Source organism: Tupaia chinensis, unplaced genomic scaffold, assembly GCF_000334495.1.
Source record: "Tupaia chinensis unplaced genomic scaffold, TupChi_1.0 Scaffold000146_1, whole genome shotgun sequence".
In the NCBI taxonomy this organism is placed as follows: domain Eukaryota; kingdom Metazoa; phylum Chordata; class Mammalia; order Scandentia; family Tupaiidae; genus Tupaia; species Tupaia belangeri.
This window is the reverse complement of record NW_006159616.1, coordinates 8,684,018-8,702,539: the sequence shown is the minus strand read 5'-3', so window position 1 is coordinate 8,702,539 and position 18,522 is coordinate 8,684,018.

Genomic DNA, 18,522 nt, shown 5'->3' with positions numbered 1-18,522 from the left:
GCACCCAGCGTGATTTTAAGCCACCAGATCCGGGACTGGAACTACAGTCGACTACATGGGAGTCCAGAAATGCAGCCATTCCGCTATCTGCTGGCCCTGAGGAGGTGACATTTGAACTGAGACTCCAAGAGCAGGACTGGATGGCCAGGGCAAAGGCCCAGAGGGGGGCCCCCATGTCCGAGAAGCTGTTGAAGTTCAGTGGCGCTATAGCGTGTTCAGAAGAGCAGCCTCCCATGAGGTTTGGTGGATCAGATGACTGTAGGCCCCTCGAGGAGTCAGAGTTTGGCCAAAATGCTTCCCAAAGAAATGAAAAGTGGAGGAACCATAAAGGGATAGGCGAAAAGAGTCAAAGTGACCTCCCTTACCCCAAACCCCAAAACACATCCCAAAACCCCAAGCATACTGGCTCGGACTCAGTCCTGGGCTGGAAGAGAAGCCGAGGAGACCTTTCCCTGGGCTGACACTGGGTAAGGATCCCCAAAGAAGGTTCTAGAGGATGACATCGACCTCGGACCTGAAACTCAAACCACATCTGCTTTGCATTTAAAGTGGCTTTATGTCAGGATCAATGCCAGCCTGCCAGGAAGTCCTACTGGTGGTGCCCTTCAAACCTTTCCAGGACACGTCTGTGTCCACTGTCTCTGCCTGGTCCAAGTCCATTGTTGGTCACCGGATTATTTGCTTAAATGGGCTCCCTGCTTCTATCCTTGACCCCATTTATTCATGCAGCAGCCAAGGGAGGCTTTAGGGTGATTAAGCCAGATCTTGTCACTCTTCTGACCAAAACTTTTGGAAAGATCTACATCTCATAAATGCCAAAGTCCTTACTATGAACACGGCCCTACAGACCCCTCTGCCCCACCTCCACCACTCTGGCCTCATCTGCTGCCGCCTCCCTACTTGCACAGCCAAGAGGTCCCCATCAATCTTCTCCAACCTCTCCAGACAGCCTCCTGCCTCAGGGCCTTTGCACTTGCTGTTCCTCCCCATCTTAAAGCCCTCACCCCACTCCAAGGCTGACTTCCTCATCTCCTTTACAGCCAAATGTCACCCTGTTCAAAAGTGCAGCCCTGCCATCCCCTAAGCCTCCCGCAGGTCCCATGCCCCTTCCCGTGTTACCCTGGCGTGCTTGTCTTTATAAAAGTACTTCCTTTCACCCGCGAGTGTTTATTGCTCAGCTCTCCCCGACAGAATGCAAGTTACCCGAGGGCAGGAAGGCTCATCCTCTTATCCACTGCCAAGCCTACAGCAGGACCAGACATGTAGCAAGTATTCAGTAATGGTTCTTGAGTATGGAATAGAGTAAATCTAAAATCTGGCAACCAATAGTCACAGGGGAATGACTACTAGGGGACCCTAAACTCTGGGGACAACAGCTCCCATATAGCCCCATCATTACTGAGGACGATCAACGAATACAACTCCGTCCTCCCAGTTCACAGGCAAGGCCACTAGTGCCTCTTTGTGTTCCTGGCCCTGTCATTTACCAGCCGTGTAGCTTTAGGCAAGTCACTTCCCCTGTCTGGACATCAGTTTCCCCATCTGTAAAATGGGGACTTTGGTCTAGACCATTTCAGATCAACAGACACCATCAGGAGGGAAAAGGAAGGGAACCCTCTCCCACAGCTCAGAAAAGCTCTCACGCACACTTCCGGAAAAGGTCAGGTGACATTTAAAAGAGGAAGTGCCATCGGCTGTGGGGCCCCCCACGGCCCCTGAGCCCGGTTGCTGTGCTGCGGTGCCCTCTCTCCTTCCTCCTCTCGGCTCCCACGCCTGCATCTTGGGCTGCGGTGGATGAAAGACAGGGGAGGCGAGGGGAACACATTAGTTCTCTTCCCCCTTGTCTTGGAGCATTTTCAATAGAAAGTCCACACGATTTGGAAACCCTCCCGTATATCCCTGACAGAAATGACTGCGTTAGGTACACAAAGGCGTGGACCAAAACGTTCTGCTTTATCCACAGTAACCCTAAACTAGAAACAGCCCGCAAGTCCATCGGTGAGGAAATGAAAGCATTAGCAGTAATGCAAATGTCCTTTCTGGCTGGAAGCCAGAGGGACAACAGCGTGTTCAGATCCCCCAGCTGGCTTGAGAATGTGCCAGGGGCTCGTGGGTGCCCGGAAGCCTGAGGAGCTGAGCACTAGGGTGAGGTGATCACAGCATGACAAGACCCTGCGAAAAGTGCTCCTTTCTCTCTGTCTCCCTCTTCTGTGGCTCTCTCATGCACCCCTGCACTTTCTAAGATAAAAATAAAAAAGGAAAGAAAAGATACACACAGTATAGTCACACGCTGGAACTGTATCCGGCCATAAAGATGAATACATGACATCCTGGATGGGTCTCCCAGACAGGGCGCTGAATGACCGAAGTTAGAGAACAAAGGAATACACTTTGTATGAGTCTGCTTACTAGGATTACAAAAATAGGCAAAATTCATTTAGGGTGAACGTTAGAATTGAAGTTGCTTTTGCAAGTTTTGACTGGAAGAGGATACAAGGGAATTTTCTTTAGGTCCTGGGGACGGTCTAGGTTTTTAATCTAGACAGTGGCTACCTGGGGAAATTCACGGAGCCATGCTTTAAGATGTTCGCACTCACGGAATATAAATTATGCCTCAAAAAGAAAAAAGTAAAAGGCCTGGAGCCGGAGGAGCACTCCAGCACAGTGGCCCTCAGCCACCCAACTCAGGGGGTTTCCACGGGTGGGTGGCAGTTCCCAACTCCCCTGAGGGAGGCCATCACAAGGTCATTAACTCAGCACATCTGGCATGGCTTCCTCTTTCTCAGTGGCCGGCTTCCCAGAGGCCAAGAGCACACAGCGCAGAGTTCTGTCGGCCCCAGGCGGCGAGAGCTCCCCCTGCACCCTCTTCTCCCTTCCTGCCTTCCAGCCTCCTTCCTGAGAGCTGAGCTCAGAGAGGGCTCCACTCCTCCATCCTGTGCCCACCTCCCCCACAGTTTTCCATGGCCCCTGAGGAGATGAAGAAGAAATCCTACCTGGCACCGTCCTCCTGGTCTGTGTGCCCCTCAGGGGGAACCCCATGGAGCCTTCTGCAGCTTCTGTTGAGACCGTGGAGAGTCGAATCCAGCCACCACGTCTGTGTTCTTGGCATCCAAATCATAGCGCTGCTGAGGCCGGCGGCCCTCTCTGCCTCGGAACGCTCACTCACACTGGGAGGTTTTCTCCAATAGCGATAAGAGCTTTCTTTAATAGGGCGGCTTTGCACTGGCCAGACGTGGCTTTCTGCGTTTCATAGATATCCACTTGATCAACTGCTATAAACCCCATTTTATGAATGAAAAAGCCAAGACTCCAAAAGGCTAAGTGACTCACCCAAGGAGTCAGGGTCAGTGACCAGCGGAGCCAGGATTCAAACCCAACATTCCAGCTGCAGGGCCATGTGTCTTAGCATCAAACCAGTCAATTTCACATATGCACAGCTCTAAGAAGAAGCACCAGCACTAGAACAGGGCCTGGTATTAGCTAAAAGGCAATATTCAGTAAAGGCAATGGTTAACTTTCTAGTAGGATAACATGATTCCAGTTAGTACAAATTACCAAATTTCGCATTACACTGAACTAAAAACGGAAACACAGCTTCCCCCTTTCTGGCGGAAAAGGAGGCCAGTAGCTCAATGGAGCCATCCAAACCAGAGCCAGAGGCAGTGCGGGGCCGATATCACCCCTGAGAAAACTGAAAGGCATCGGGCCTGTCTCTGCCCTGGGGCCACACTGACACAGTCCGCTGTCCCCAGTCTGCTCGCTGCACAGGGTCTGGCTACCCAGTCTCAGAGCAAAGGCCCCTGGGGGGCAGTGGCTGGCAGGACAGATGGCTTATCAGGAGCTCCTGCCTGCCAAGGGTGATAGAAGATGCCTTCATGTGGGAAAGACAGCAGCTGCCAGGGAACCTGGTGACTAACAAGCTCATTGCTGGCTAGCGGGGACCTTTGACGTGAGACAGCTGATCAGCTGGGCGAGGCCCTGCAGGGAACCGGGCAGAAAATCCAGGGCGGCCCTCAAGGCTCTGAATTATAATTGGATTTTCAGAGAAATGACTTTGTCTCGCTTGCGAGGCCGGTTGCTGATTTATAAATTGACGGCAGCCAGCCTTACCCAATCCCTTAACTAGATTTGCCAGTGCTCTGACTCAACTTGTTTTGGCCTTCCATCTTGATCCCTGCAGTTCCCCAGGGAGCTCTGGCTGTCTGGACTCTCACGTGGGGGTTGAGGTGTCCAGAGTCATTACTGCTATTCCTGTCAGGAATGGCACACTGTCACCACCACCGGGTAGCAGTCGGCTGGGGCATGGGCAAGCCACCCTCGGAGGCGGGCTTTAGGAAAAGCTCCACCAGGAGCCCGTCCCCTTTGCCCAGGTAAGGATCCTAACTGGCCTTGCTCTGGGGAGACACCAGGGACATGCAGCCCAGGAAGCAGGGCCAGTGGCCATGCAGTAAAGCCACACCTTCGTGGAACTGAGTGGTTGAAATCACAGGCTCTGGGTTCAAATACTGACTGCCCCTCACTGTTGGCTCTGGGCCAGCAGTCTCTCTGGGGCTCATCTCCTCCAGGGGGCCAAAATGAGATTATGGGTAACAAGGGCTTGATGCTGTGCCCAGCACAGAGAAGGATGAAGAGGGGTGATCTTTTTAAGTGTACGGTTGTGTTTTTCGTCCTGCTTTTCCTACTGCTCTAAGATCCTCTCCACCCTGAAAATTAAGGCAGCTGTGAGCTTACTACTTCCAAGGATGGGAGAACAGCAGACAAACGGAATCTGTCTTGGCTTTTGATTTTCATGTCAAGGGATGAGGGAAACAGAAGATTCTAGTGAGTACAGACAATGAGATAGGCTTGGCACTGGGGGTGCAGGGGCGTACTTAGACGCTGCACCAGCAAGGCTTCTTGCCTCTTAAGACCAAATATTGGGTTGTTGCATAGAAAAACAGAAAAATACATCATTGCTTTCCCAACACCTCATCCAAGTTCCCAGATCAGGAGGAGAGGGCAGCATGTGGAAACGAGGGGCAGCTGAGAGGGCCCTGGGCTGCACCCTCTCCCCCCACCCTATGTCCCTTTTCTAATGAAGCCCAGATAGGCTCAAGGGGGCAGCGAGACCCCAGATCAAATCTTCCTCCCTCGGATACTGAGGGCTGTTAAACTGAAGAGGTTAAAGCGCAGGGGCCTGACTGCCCGTCTTCCCCGCCTGTGAGTTCAGGACAGGGACCTTCCGTGCTGCAAACAGCTTCCCTTCCTACCCAGGATGGCACCAGCAGCCCAGGCAATTTTGGAAGAATTTTAGCACCTCCTTAGGCGCCTGGGACAATGAGGTCCTTTGTCCTGCCACTTCTAAATGTATTGTTCTTTGTCAAGTATGTTCTTTGTCGAGGGTGTTCTGTAAACTGCTGCTTTGGGAGGTGCCGCGGTGTGGGGTCTCTTCTCTGGGAAAAGATCACAACACACATTAAAATAAACTCTTACCAGTTCCCTCTTGTTGATTTTGTTTCCAGAAGAGTGTCTCAACTACAAACTTACGAGGGAGGAGCAGACACTCTTTGTCCTCCCCTTCCAGAGCTACTCCGTGTGCCTAGGCAGGTGTGTCTGAGATGGCTCCATAAAGCTTCCCTGCACCCCAGCCAGGGCAGGAGGAGAGTAATGACCCCAGGAACACAAAAGCAGCACCAAAGAGGAGAAAAGGGAGGGTTGCCAACCCAAGTGTCTGGGTGGGCCGGGCAGTTTTTGTGAAGGTGAGTCAAGTCAAATGCAATCAGAGGGAATGAGGGGGATGGCCGTGAGCCCACGAGGAGGTATGTCCCTGCATAAAGGGACGGTCACAAAGCCGGTGGCGTCCAGCAATCACTGCCCCTTTGGGGTGTATACTCACAGCACCTATCCCCAGATATCTACATTCTTCAGTGAAAATGCCCCATTTCAAACACTACCTGGGCCAGACAAATCATATCTGAGGACGGTGTTTGGATGGAGGCTGCCAGGTAGTGGCTTTGCTGTCTTGCCAGGTGTCCCTCAGGCACAGCGTGGTGGGGAGGTGGGGTGAAGAACAGCTCAGCGTGGGTTTGCACAGACCAGAGCACCAGCAGTCAATCCAGCACAGGGACCAGGTGTCTCCCGGCAGGCTTTGGCTCTACCTAAGGTCCTGAGAATTTAGATGCAATCCCAGGAAAGGGGGCGGGGGAACGTTTCCGCCACCTGGCAGAACAGGACTCCTAAGATAAATCGGGCTGAGTCATGGAAACAGCTACACTTCCGGCCAGCTGGGGTTTGCGGCCTGAGCCTTTATGTCCTCTGATGATTTGGGAAATTTAACTATTTTGATGCTGCTCATACTTCGATGCTTCTTTTCTCTCCCATGTCCCTAGGTATTTATTTTATTTATTTATTACGTGGTTAAAATCTTTATTTTAAAATCATTGAGGACTTCGGTTGGTTCATGGTTGTTAAGAGAGCAGAATCCTGTATGGCCAACTGCGGCTCAAGTCTCAGCCCCCAAAGCTTGGAACCCATACCAGGCACATGTGTGTGCATGTCCTGCATGCCAACGGGTAGGGAAATGGAGGAGAAGGGATTGCAGATGACCACCCCATTGGGAAGTGCTTTCTTCCTCTTCCTCCCCTTCCAGCCCCCCACCCCCTGCCTCTCTCTGGCAAGCCCTCTGGCAAATTAAAAAATGGAAACAATTATGGATTCACAGAAAATTGAAAAAAAAATTACAGGAAGCTCTGATGTCCCTTCCCTTGGCCTTACCCTTTGGTGTGTGTGTATATATATATATATATAATCTCACAATCAGGACATTGACACTGGGACATTCGTGGGCTTACTCAGGTTTTATGGTTCATATGTATTCATGTGTGTGTGTGTGGTTACATGCAATTTTATCACAAGTGTAGATTTGTGTAACCAGCTCCACGGCTAAGCAATTGCATCAGCGTAAGCTCCTCACACTCCCTGTCATGGCCACACTCAACGCCAGCCCCTGGCAATGTTCTTTATCTCTATAACTGGGCAACTTCACGATTATATAAATGGAATCATAGAGTATATATCCTTTTAAGACCGGCTTCATTATTAGTTGTTTTAGGACATGTGCACTCACTGGAGAAAGGAAGGGAAAGTGAGAAAGCACCCCCTCGGAGAGATGACCATGCCACAAGCCCCTTCTCCCAGGATTCTGGGCACTCATGCACACGCACTCAGTGTGCCTTTAAAGCTGCCGGGTCTGGTACTCGAACCAGCAGTTGGCCATGGGAGATCCAGATGCATACTTACTCTGCCACTGGCTGACCCTGCCTTTTTTTAAAAAAAACCTCTATATAATTGCTTTCAAACCCATCAGGCTATCGTGTACGCCATCGTTCGCGTTTGCTATGTGGTACCCACAGTACGGATGCACCACAGTTGAATCACTTACCATCGAAGGACCTCTAGGTTGTTTCCAGTTTGGGGCTGCTAAAAATCCTTCCACACTTATGAAAACTAAGGAGAACATGTCAGCCCATGGCAGCCGTGTTGTGAGTTTGGATGGGGTACAGTACTTTCTGTGGCCCCTCCACCATGGCAGTTTTTACAAACTTTTTCATTTAAACCCTGCAGAGGCTCTGAGAGGAAGGCAGGGTAGAGCTTCATTTATTTGGCCAACACGTTTTGATTGAGCAATACTATGTGACATACGCTACTCTAGGTACTGGGGATATAGCGGTGAACAAAGCAAAGCAATATCCGCCATTTATTATACTCAAAACACATATGGGGAAACTGAGGCTCAGAAAAGCGACATGACTTGCTCGAGGTCATACAGGGAGGAGGTGACAGAACTGGAACTGACCTTCAGACACTGCTTTTCTAACTGTATTTTGCTCTCTGTTTTCACTGACACCAACTTCAGAGTAGAAAGCACGTGCTGGGGACTTCTGCTAGAAGTTTGAAGCACTGGGGGCATTTTCACCCCCAGGGGACATCTGGCAATGTTTGGAAACATCGTACCTATCACAGCGGGGGAATGAGTACTATTGGCATCTGGTGGGCAGAGACCAGAGAAACTGGTACATTTCCTACAGTGGACAGGGCAGCCCCATAATGAAGAGGTACCCGGTCCGAAGGGCAATAGTGCTGAGGTTGTAAAGCTCTGATCTCAGGAGCCTGAAGAGCTGTGTACAAAGACAAGACGCACTATCCAGACAGCATCATGTAACATCGAACTTCCTGGACACAGCTCTCTGCGTGGTAGGTGTGGTCAGAGCTAGAGGTGGGTGGTAGAGGCTGATAGAAGACTGCTATAAGGGGGAACCAGCAGTTAGTGTAATGGCTATGTCGCTGGACTCCCACGTAGTCGACCGCGGTTCACGTCCTGGACCTGGTGGCTTAAAACTCACGCCGGGAGCGTGTGCGTGCGTGCCCAAGATCCCGAGAGGAGAATGGAGGAGAAGGGATTGCAGCGTGACCATCCCCCCTGGGGGGGGATTTCTCACTTTTTCGGTCTCCCTCTGTCTGGCAAGCGCACGTGCCCTATAGCGAAAACCTCTCCAAAAAAAAAAAAGAGAGAGAGAAGAAGACTGCTATGAGGTAGAGAACCATCAACTCTGCTGTCTCAACACGGGGAGGTTTTTCTGCAGGTGAGGGGACCAGGCTAGTCTGAATGGAAGCAGAGATGGTCCGGCGGGCCGCTCACGAGAGGATGCGGAAAGAGCAGGAGGAGTGTCTGACCTCTATTCCATGACCAGCCTCCTCTGTTTCCCCCAGAGAACTCCGTGGGCCTCCGTCCTTTGTATAGAACTGTGCAAGAGTCAAGCAGAGCATGCGAAGCCCTGTAAGGACAGCCGGGAAACTAGTAGGACAACTGGTCCACACCCTGAAGTGTGCAAGGAATGTGACTTCTGGGGCCAGCCCGATGGCCTGTTGGTTGGGAGAGCCAGATCCCACATAATCAACTACAGTTCGAATCCCATCCTGCATAGTTTGAAAAACACACTGGGTACGTGTGTACGTGTGCCCCAAATCCTGACAAGCCAGAAAGATGTAAGACAAGGGATTGTGGCATGACCACGCCCTGCTGTGGGTGTTTTCTCCCTCTCCCTCTGTGCCTCTGGTGAGCGCACACCTTCTCTGGCAAAAGCTAAAAAGAAAGGAAAAGAAAAAAGACTTCTGTCTTCAAAACTAGGTTTAATTTCGGGAACCAGCAGTTAGCGTAATGGCTGTGTTGCTGTACTCCCACGTAGTCGACCACGGTTCGTGTCCTGGACCTGGTGGCTTAAAACTCGCCTGGCGTGTGTGCGTGCGTGCCCAAGATCCTGAGAGGAGAATGGAGAAGGGATTGCGGCGTGGCCATCCCCCCTGGGGGTGATTTTTCGCTTTCTGTCTCTATGTCTCTGTCTGTCTGGCGAGCGCACATGTCCTATAGCAAAAACCTCTCCAAAAACAAAAAACAAAAAAACTAGGTTTAATGTCTATTTCAAGCTCTCATGTTGCTGGGTAGAAGACGTTTAATCATAATCAAAGTCTCCCTATGTCTTGTCCCTGGTTGTTTCTATATTTGTTTGGGTAGGGAGGTAATTCACAAAGTGCCAAGGCAGAGCCTGGTCTTCTCAGGCACCTGCTGAGGTGACCTCATTCTGTCTCTGAGACGGTAGATGTGCCTTCTGGGCCCCTTGGCAGCCCTCTCAGTGCCCAGCTTCTTTCCTCTCTCAGTTTCCTCTGCCCTCCTCGTGGGCACATGGAGACACTTGGGAGGGCCTGGAAAACTCTGTGAAGTTGTCTCACCCCTCTGCCCATAGCTCCACGTGTCTGGCCCCCACCCACTGTGCCTGGGCCATGCTGGGTGAGAGACAGGCATTGTCCTGCCCCTGGCCCTGCCCCAACCACACTCACTCATGGAGCCAGCAGGGGACACTGCTCACTTCTCAGGAGACCCACACTGTCATCAAACATCCACTGTCCTCTAGCCCTTTCCCTGGACCCCAGGCCCAGGGACACTTCCTTCACCTGGGTCAGCGAGAAGGCTCAGTCTTCCAGACCTTCTGTTAGTGACATAAACTTTATGCCCAGAGACCACCAGGGCTCCCACTTTCGAACTAAAACCCAGGCTATTATAACCAAAGTCTTGGTTCTTGAAATTCAGAAGTGTTGTCTCTGCTTTTCTCCTGAATCAGGCTTCCCACAAACAAGAAGAGCCACCATCTGAAAGAGCCAAAGAGGGAGGAAACATTTTCATTGATATTGCTAAATCTATTTTTTAAAAATCCATTTCTTTCATGAGTGAGAAAGACAGAGAGAGAGAAAGAGAGAGAGAGAGAAGGTGACCCTAATAAGGTCCCCATGCCATGATTCACCCCCCAGCCTCAGTCAGCTCTAGATTCAGGGCACAGCGTGTCCAGGGAGGTCTCTAGACACGAACCCAGAACCTTCTCACGCAGGTCAGCCTCACAGCATGTGGCATTACCACCACGCTTCCACATGGCCCCAATGTTGCCAAGTCTGATCCCACCGTGGCAGCGGGTGCAGTGTATGGGTGGGCAGGGCCTGAGCAGGTATGGGAGACACCGTTGTGCTCCTCCTTCGGCCCCCGTCCCAGGTTCACCTCCCTATGCTTCAGGCCTAGACCCAGGATCCCCACCGTAAGGGCATCTACCACGAATGCCATGTGTCCAGGAGCCCAGGCAGAGTATAGTGAGAGCAGACTCCAGGCAGCCTGGCTGCATATCCAGACCTCAATGCATAGCAGCCAGTGGCCTCGGTCATGTCACTGAACCCTCCTGCACCCGCTTCCTCGTCTGTAAAATGGGGGAAGCCAACTGCATTTGGTTACAAGCATGACGGCATGACTGCGTGAGTCAGCCCTCGCACAGTACGTGGGCCGGCGCCTGGCGCATCGTCAGCCCTGGGTGGATGTGGCTATTCTCTCTGTAGTCACTGGCTTAGCCAAGAGGTGAGTGGGTTTCCTTGGGACCCAATCCCACAGGGCCCCCGTGCTTGTGATCTCAGTGCCGGTGGGAGGCTGGCAGAGGGTCTGGGCATCCATGCCTGGCCTCTGGCACTGTGTCTCAGCTGCTCGGCAAAGCTGCAAAGGGACTCTCTTGAGGCCTGTTGGTTGCAAGCAGCAGAAACTCCTCAAACCACTTTAAGCAAGAAGGGAACTATGGGAGAACAGGAACACTGCTCAGTGCTGAGCCCGGGAGGGCTGGCAGCCAGCCAGGTGGCTCTCTCTCCTGCTCCCTGTGGAGCTGGCAGCTTCCCTGTCCCTGAGGGTGCCTACCATTGGTGCCCCAGGGGCTACTGACACCCCATGGCAATCTTCCTGTAGGCACAGCCTCCAAGTGGTTTGGGTGTCTGCACCACCCCAAGTGACTCCAGGGAAACTTGAGAGTCTACAACAGTCTTGAGGGTCCTTGTCAGTGACAGGTATATGACCCAGATCCAGCAAGGGAGATCAAGGAAGTTTACTAGGAGTTTCTGGGAAGGTCTCATCGCTGACAGGAAAGTGACCCGCAGGAAGAGTGACGGGATGGGGCCTGAGGGATGATGAGTAATGAGGCTGAGCACAGCAGAGGGGCTCACCAGGCTATGGAGTCCTTGTGCATCCTCGTCAAGGAGGCTGGCCTCGACCATAGGGCAACGGGCCCCATTGCTCTGGACTGGGTTTCACATCACTGACTTTGCAGAATGAAAGACAGATGACAGGGGTGTCTGGGAGCAGGACGCCCGTTAGGAAGGAACTAGAAATGCAGTGACTGTGAGGCTCAGAGGACGTTTTTACAGACTGGGCCACAAAAGATGGGGTGGGGGGATCACAGTGATACAATGCAATGCTCTGGGAGACAGACCCATGTGGGAAGGTTCCAGAGCCGTGTCCAGAGACCTCTCTGAGCAGACTGGCACATGTATGCCCATTACCTGAGACTACTAGCTGAGGCTGGGGATGGGTCATGGTATTAAGACCTTATTGGAGGTGGTAGCTCTCACTCGCTCACTCATGAAAGATATAAATAAATATACTTTGGGACTAGCAGTTAGTGTAATGGCTATGTCGCTGGACTCCCATGCAGTCAACTGTGGTTCGAGTCCCAGACCCGGTGGCTTAAACTCACACCGGGTGCATGTGTGTGTGTGCCCAAGATCCCGAGAGGAGAATGGAGGAGAAGGGATTGCAGCATGGCCATCCCCCCCGGGGGTGATTTCTCGCTTTCTGTCTCTCTGTCTCTCTCTGTCTTTCTGGCGAGCACACACGCCCAATTAAGAAAAACCTCTCCAAAAAAGAGAAAAGAAAAGAAAATCATGCCAGGTGCATGTGTGTGCACACCTAAGATCCCAGGAGGAGTGTGGAGGAGAAGGGACTGGTGTGGTCAACCTCCCTGGGGAGCGATTTTTCACTTTTCCTCTCTCTGCCTCTCTGGCAAGAACATGTGCTCTATGACAAAAACCTAAAAAGGAAAGAGAGAGAACAAGATGGAGTGATAAGGAAATAAAATGGCTGGTTCTCTGTGCTCAGGAAAAAACGTGCCCCCAATGCTGTGGCACCATCGGTAGTGCCACTCTGGGCTTCCGACATGTCTGCACAGCCAGTTGCACTGGTCACTCAGGCAGAGACATAGTTCTGAATGAAAATGTCGCAGGGAACGGGGTGGAAATGGTTGACTGAAACCAGTGGTCGCACTGCCCAGGTCTGCTCTGTGCTATGAGCGCGGTTCCCTGGCCACGCAGGCCTGATTCAGCCTTCAGAGGGGCTGGGCAGGATATCACCATTAAAACCTGCACACAAGACACATCCCTTCCCGGTGACTCACGTGAACCGTTCCTGGCGAGGCCAGGCTGCAAGTACACGTGTAGTTGACTGCTGCCTTTGGCAAGTCACACAGCAGAGACACTGCTCAGCTCCTCGCGGTTTAGAAACGAGCCCTCCTTGACAGTAAGTGGGAAGAAGGGGTCACCCACTCAGACCAAGCAAGGGACAGCACGGGTCAGCCAATAGGAAGGTGGGCAATGGAGGATAATACAAGCAATTCCAGGCCAACATGAAAAACATCATTTTTATTATTAATTGAATATTCTTACTGAATAATAAAAAGCCTTGTCCCCTATCAACACCACTCCCACATACACACATACACAACTCACTTCTCCATTTTTTAAGGGTAATCACTGTTAAGTTTGATTTCCTCCATATACTTTCTATGTATAATCAGATATATATATGTCTGCAGCTTTTTTATTTGATTTTTTTTCAGAGAGATTTTTGCTATAGGTCACATGTGCTCACCCAAAAGACAAAGAGAAATGAAGTAAAAAATCACCCCTGGGGGGTTTGGCCGTTCCATGGTCCCTTCTCCATTCTCCTCTCAGGATCCTGGGCACGCATGCACACACAGATGGCATGAGTTTCAGGCCTCTGGGTCCAGGACTCGAATTGCAGCTAGCCATGTGGGAGTCCAGCACCTTAACCACTATGCCGCCTGCTGTCCTAGTCTACAGTTTTTTTAAAAAATCACTTGTGATAGGGACCAGCAGATGGTGTAATGACATCGCTGGACTCCCATGTAGTCAACTGTGGTTCAAATCTTAGACCCGGAGCTTAGAACTCATGCCAGGTGCATGTGCGTGTGTGTGCCCAAAATCCTGAGGGGAGAATGGAGAAGAGATTGTGGCATGGCCATCCCCCCTGGGGGGAGATTTCTTGCTTTCTGTCTCTCCAGTGAGTGCCCATGCCCTATAGCAAAAACCTCTCTAAAAAAATCATTTGTGTTACATCATAATGTTAAGCCTCTTGCTCCTCCAGGTTAATGATACACCTTAGACGTCTTTCCATGTCAGATAGCTAGCTCCACCTTGGTCTTTGTCATGACTGTAAGGTATTCCCGCACAAGCCCACATCACTTATTCAGTGCATCGCCTCGTGGTGGACCTCGAGGCTGATAACAACGTTTTACCATTCCAGCGGACAACAGAAATCCTTGAAATATGTTCCTGAGCACACATGTGAGTTATTCTATATGATGACATATTCCTATAAGCAGATTTTCCCACATTGCTTTTATTTTTAAGTTTACTTATCTAGAGAGAGAGAGAGAGAAACCCTCAACAGGGTTTTCACACTGCAACCCACCCCCAGTCTCAGCTGGCCCAGATCGCAGGTACTTGGGGGCCCAGGGTGCTCAGAGAGGTCTCAGGACATGAACCCAGGACCTTTAACATGTGGGGCCAGTTGTGTTACTACTGCACTACCACCCACCCACCCTCGTCCTCACTCCTGAACCTTACTTTAACTGATATGCCTGCAAAGTCAACAGCATGACAGACCAGAGTCTAGTCATTGACCAGGGACAGTCTAATATTTTTAAATAACGATTTGCTCGCTCACTCAGAGCAAATAAAAAGTATACTGGGGGAGGCTCAGAACAGCATCCTGTCCTAGAGTCCAGACTTAAAAAACAAAAAAAGCCAATGGCCCAGACAGCACTGGATCATTTACAAGGCACTTTGTCCCCTATGAGGGGTCTTCAATAAGTTCATATTGAAATGCATATTATGAAAAAAAATACTATATTTCAAAAACAAAATTTGTACCAATACAAACTCATACATAATTTCATTTTTTCATGAACTCTTGGAAGTCCCCTCCCACTGCTTCACTTGATCCTCATACTGGTCCTGCAAGGTAGGTATGATTAGCACCACTGTTTTATGGATGAGGAAACTGAGGCTCAGAGAGGACAGACAGCTGCCCAAGGACACACAGCTCACAAACAGATAACTCAGAGACCAAAGACAGATCTGATGATTCCTGCCTTCTTTCTAAATCCGTGAGACAGGCAGTTAAGCTCCTAAGAGGAGCTTTATGGTGGATAGCCGGTCCAAAAGGCCAGTGAAATAAATGCCTGCCTACAGGGCTGAGGTCGTGGGATGTGTTCGTTTCCTACTGCTGCACTAACAAACTACCGTGAACGGCATGGCTTAGAACACCACCACTTTGGAACCAGTAGTTGGCATAATGGCTATGTCGCTGGACTCTCATGTAGCCAACCGCGGTTCAAGTCCTGGGCCCAGTGGCTTAAACTCATGCTGAGCACATGTGCGTGTGTGCCCAAGATCCTGAGAGGAGAATGGAGGAGAAGGGATTGCGGTGTGGCCATACCCCCTGGGGGGGGGGTGATTTCTCACTTTCTGTCTCTCTGCCTCTCTCTCTGTCTTTCTGGTGAGTGCACATGCCCTCTCAAAATAAATAAATAAATAAATAAATAAATAAATAAATAAAAATAAAATAAAGAACACCACCACTTTACTATCACCCAGCCTGGAGAGCAGATGTCCAAAAGGAGTCTAACTGGGCCAGACTTGAGGTGCTCGCGGGGCTGCCTTCTAGCAGCTCCAGTTGACAGCCCATTCCTTACCTTTCTGGCTTTAAGGCCGCCTTCATTCCTTAACTGATAGCCCCTTTCCAGCAACCTCTCTGCCCTCATTTTTCATGATCACATCTTTTTTCACCCTAACCCTCCTGCCTCTCTCTTATATGAACTCTTGTGGGGGCTGGCAGGTGGCGTGGTGATTAAGGGCTCTGGACTGCCACATGGCCAATTGCAGTTCAAGTCCCAGACCTGATGGCTTGCTTTCTTACTTACCTTCTCTCTCTGTCCCTCTCTGGTCAAATTAAAATAAGTAGAAAAATTAATTAAATAAATAAAGTTAAATAAGAAACAAAACAAAACAAAAACAAAAACAAACGAACAAAAAAAAACAAAGAACCCTTGTGACTATATCGAGTCCACCAGGAAAATTCAGGACCTTCAGATCCTCTCAAGTCTTTAAATTGATAGCATCTGTGAAGCCCCCTTTGCCATGGAAGGTAACAGATTCTGGGGTTAGGATGTGAACATTTTGGGGCACCTTTTTTTTCTTTTCCCCAGTTTGCTATAGGGGATATGTGCTTGCTGGAGAGAGATGGGGCAGGGATTGGGAGGAAGATGACCCTACAAACCCTTTTCATCCATTCTCCTCTTGGGATTTTGAGCACACATGAACATGCACCCAGAGTGTTTTTCAAGCCACCAAGTGTGGGACTCAAACCGTGTTGTCACTAGGTAGGATCCAATCACCTTAACCACCACGTCACCTGGCTGGCCCCTTTGGGCAGCTATTATTCTGCCTGCCAAAAGGGGGAAGAGGTTCCTAGAATAGGGATTTAGAGAAGGGTCCTGCAATGACCCTCAGTCCAAATCTTGGCTCACTCACTTACTAACAGTTCCAGGTATATAACTTCTCTGAGTCTTACTAGCCTCACCTGAAAAACATGAATAATGGAATCTTCTAGGGCTTTTGAAAGAATCAAATAACACAGTGTATGCAGTGCACTTGAGACATAGTACTCAGTAAATGGTAACTGTCACCTTCCCACTGCCAATTATGAAAACAAGTAATGGAAACTCCACCATTTGAGAGTCATTTCTTTGGGTGTTTTCCCCAGGGACATATCTTAGGCCCTGGTCAGCTGATACTCGGGATAAGAGGGATAAGTCAGCAGTTAACCTAAGTCAGGCCTCCTTTATGGGATATAGAGAAGCTGGGACAGTTCAGAGCAGCTTACCGTGGAAGTGGAAAGTGAGAAGGCCCGGGAGGGAAGGCGATAAGGAGAAACATGCACCCTTTCCCAGCTTCTTAGTTTTGCCTGCGGCTCAGCCTCGGTCAAGAATTTCTCCACCGTCTCCCCAGATTAGCGAGGGTGAGCCTTCTTAAAAGGAGCGCTGGAAAGATGACCTACAGAGATAGGCAGTCCTGCCTGGCTGGGTTGGCAGCAGTGTGCGGCAGGGCTGGGTTTGGACCCTGGTATGGAAAAGTACCAAAACTCTTCACCTCGAGGGTGGGAGCTGGAGCAGCTTTCTGGAATGATCCTCCCTGTCCAGCCTCTCCAAAGCTGGTCTTACAGAGTGAAATAAAAAACAGATCTCGGGTCTTAACTAAGAACTGCGCAACTGTTTCCTATCACCGCTTTGGTCCTGGGGAGGCTCCCAAAGTCATTTTCTCAATTTGTGGGAGGACACACAGCTCCCTAAGGGGAGCGCTTTATTACAGATTCCTGCCTACACAAAGGGTTCTTTCCATTTGTTAAAATGTGTTATTATTTGACGGATTTCGTTCATCCAAACACTTGCAGGTGGCCAGGCAAAGGGGAGTGAGGGCTTGTGCAGAAGAAAGAGGAATTACCCCATGGCAGGTAGAACAACCACCTCTGGGGCGCAGCAAGCTGGGCCTAGACCTGACACTCCCAGCTGTGAGAAACTGGACAGATGACCTCATGCAGCCTCAGTTTTCTCTTCTGCAATGTGGGTGCAACCAATGGGCCTCCAGGAGTGTTACCATGATTAAATTAGATGGTTCAGGGGAAGCTGATGACAACCTCAATCGCGCCTGACTCATAGTAAGGATGTGAAGAACTGTTGTCTTCAAATGCTTTCCCCATCCCCAAATCACAAGACATTCCCAAACTTGCCTTTCTGTAGACACCAGGATCCTGTTGAGCGGTTACTGTGTGAGTTAAGAAGCAACAATGGAAAAATACCCACGTGTTACAACATATACACCCGTGGACACCACGTGTACCCATGAATTCGACAGTTGAGTGAACTCATGGCGACTGATAGAACTTGACTGCAACCAGGCTTTTTGTTCTAGGGGCATACGTTCCGGTAGGAGGCGCCTTCTGTCCTCCGCTCGCTTCTCTATACACCTGGCCAGCTCTCTACCGGCTTCTCAGGGCTTGAACTTCAAAGGGCTGGACTCCCCAAGCAGAAGCCCCCGGCCTGACCTCTCTTGGAATTCAAAACAATCTAAGGTGGAGAGGGGAGGCGGGTTAGTTCTTTCTGTGCTCCTAATCCTCGTCTATAGTGGTCTGGTTGAGAGCAATCCAGCCTAGTCCGGAAGCCAGAGCCTTATGGTTTCAGGACAAATCTACAGGTAAGGGGCGGAGGCGCAGCCGCAGGTAAAGACTTCGGCACAGAGTGCGGGTTCGCTCTCCCGCAACCAGGGATTGGGCAGCAGTGGGGGTGGGGGGCGGTGCTGGCAGTCTGGTCTCCAGCCTGCCTCCCAGCGGGCGGGAGAATGCTTGTCCATGCTTCCCGGGGAAAGTTCTCTGCAAAGCTAGGAATGAGTCAGACGGATCCCCAGCTGGGCAAACTCCAGGACCTGGGCACCCCCTTTCCGTACACAAGCGCTGGAATTCGAAAGAGACTCTACCCCAGCCCGGGCTCAGGCGCGCGATTCTTAGGGCGGGCACCCAGGGGACCTAGGAGAGGGTGGGGAGCGCAGTCGAGGGCATGAGCTGACTCGCTTTTTAAAAACTCACTTCCTCCTCCCCTACCTCCGCCCATCTCACCTTGCAGAGCACCAGCCTTGGGCGGTGCGAGTGGGCCCCAGCACCCCGATCCCGCCCGACCGAGGAGAGCCTGGAAGAGGCCTCCCTCCGGAGGAGAAGGGGTGAGCGTCCAGTCGGTTGGCGTGGCGGGGTGGCCTGGGGGGGTTGCCCCGGCACCCGCG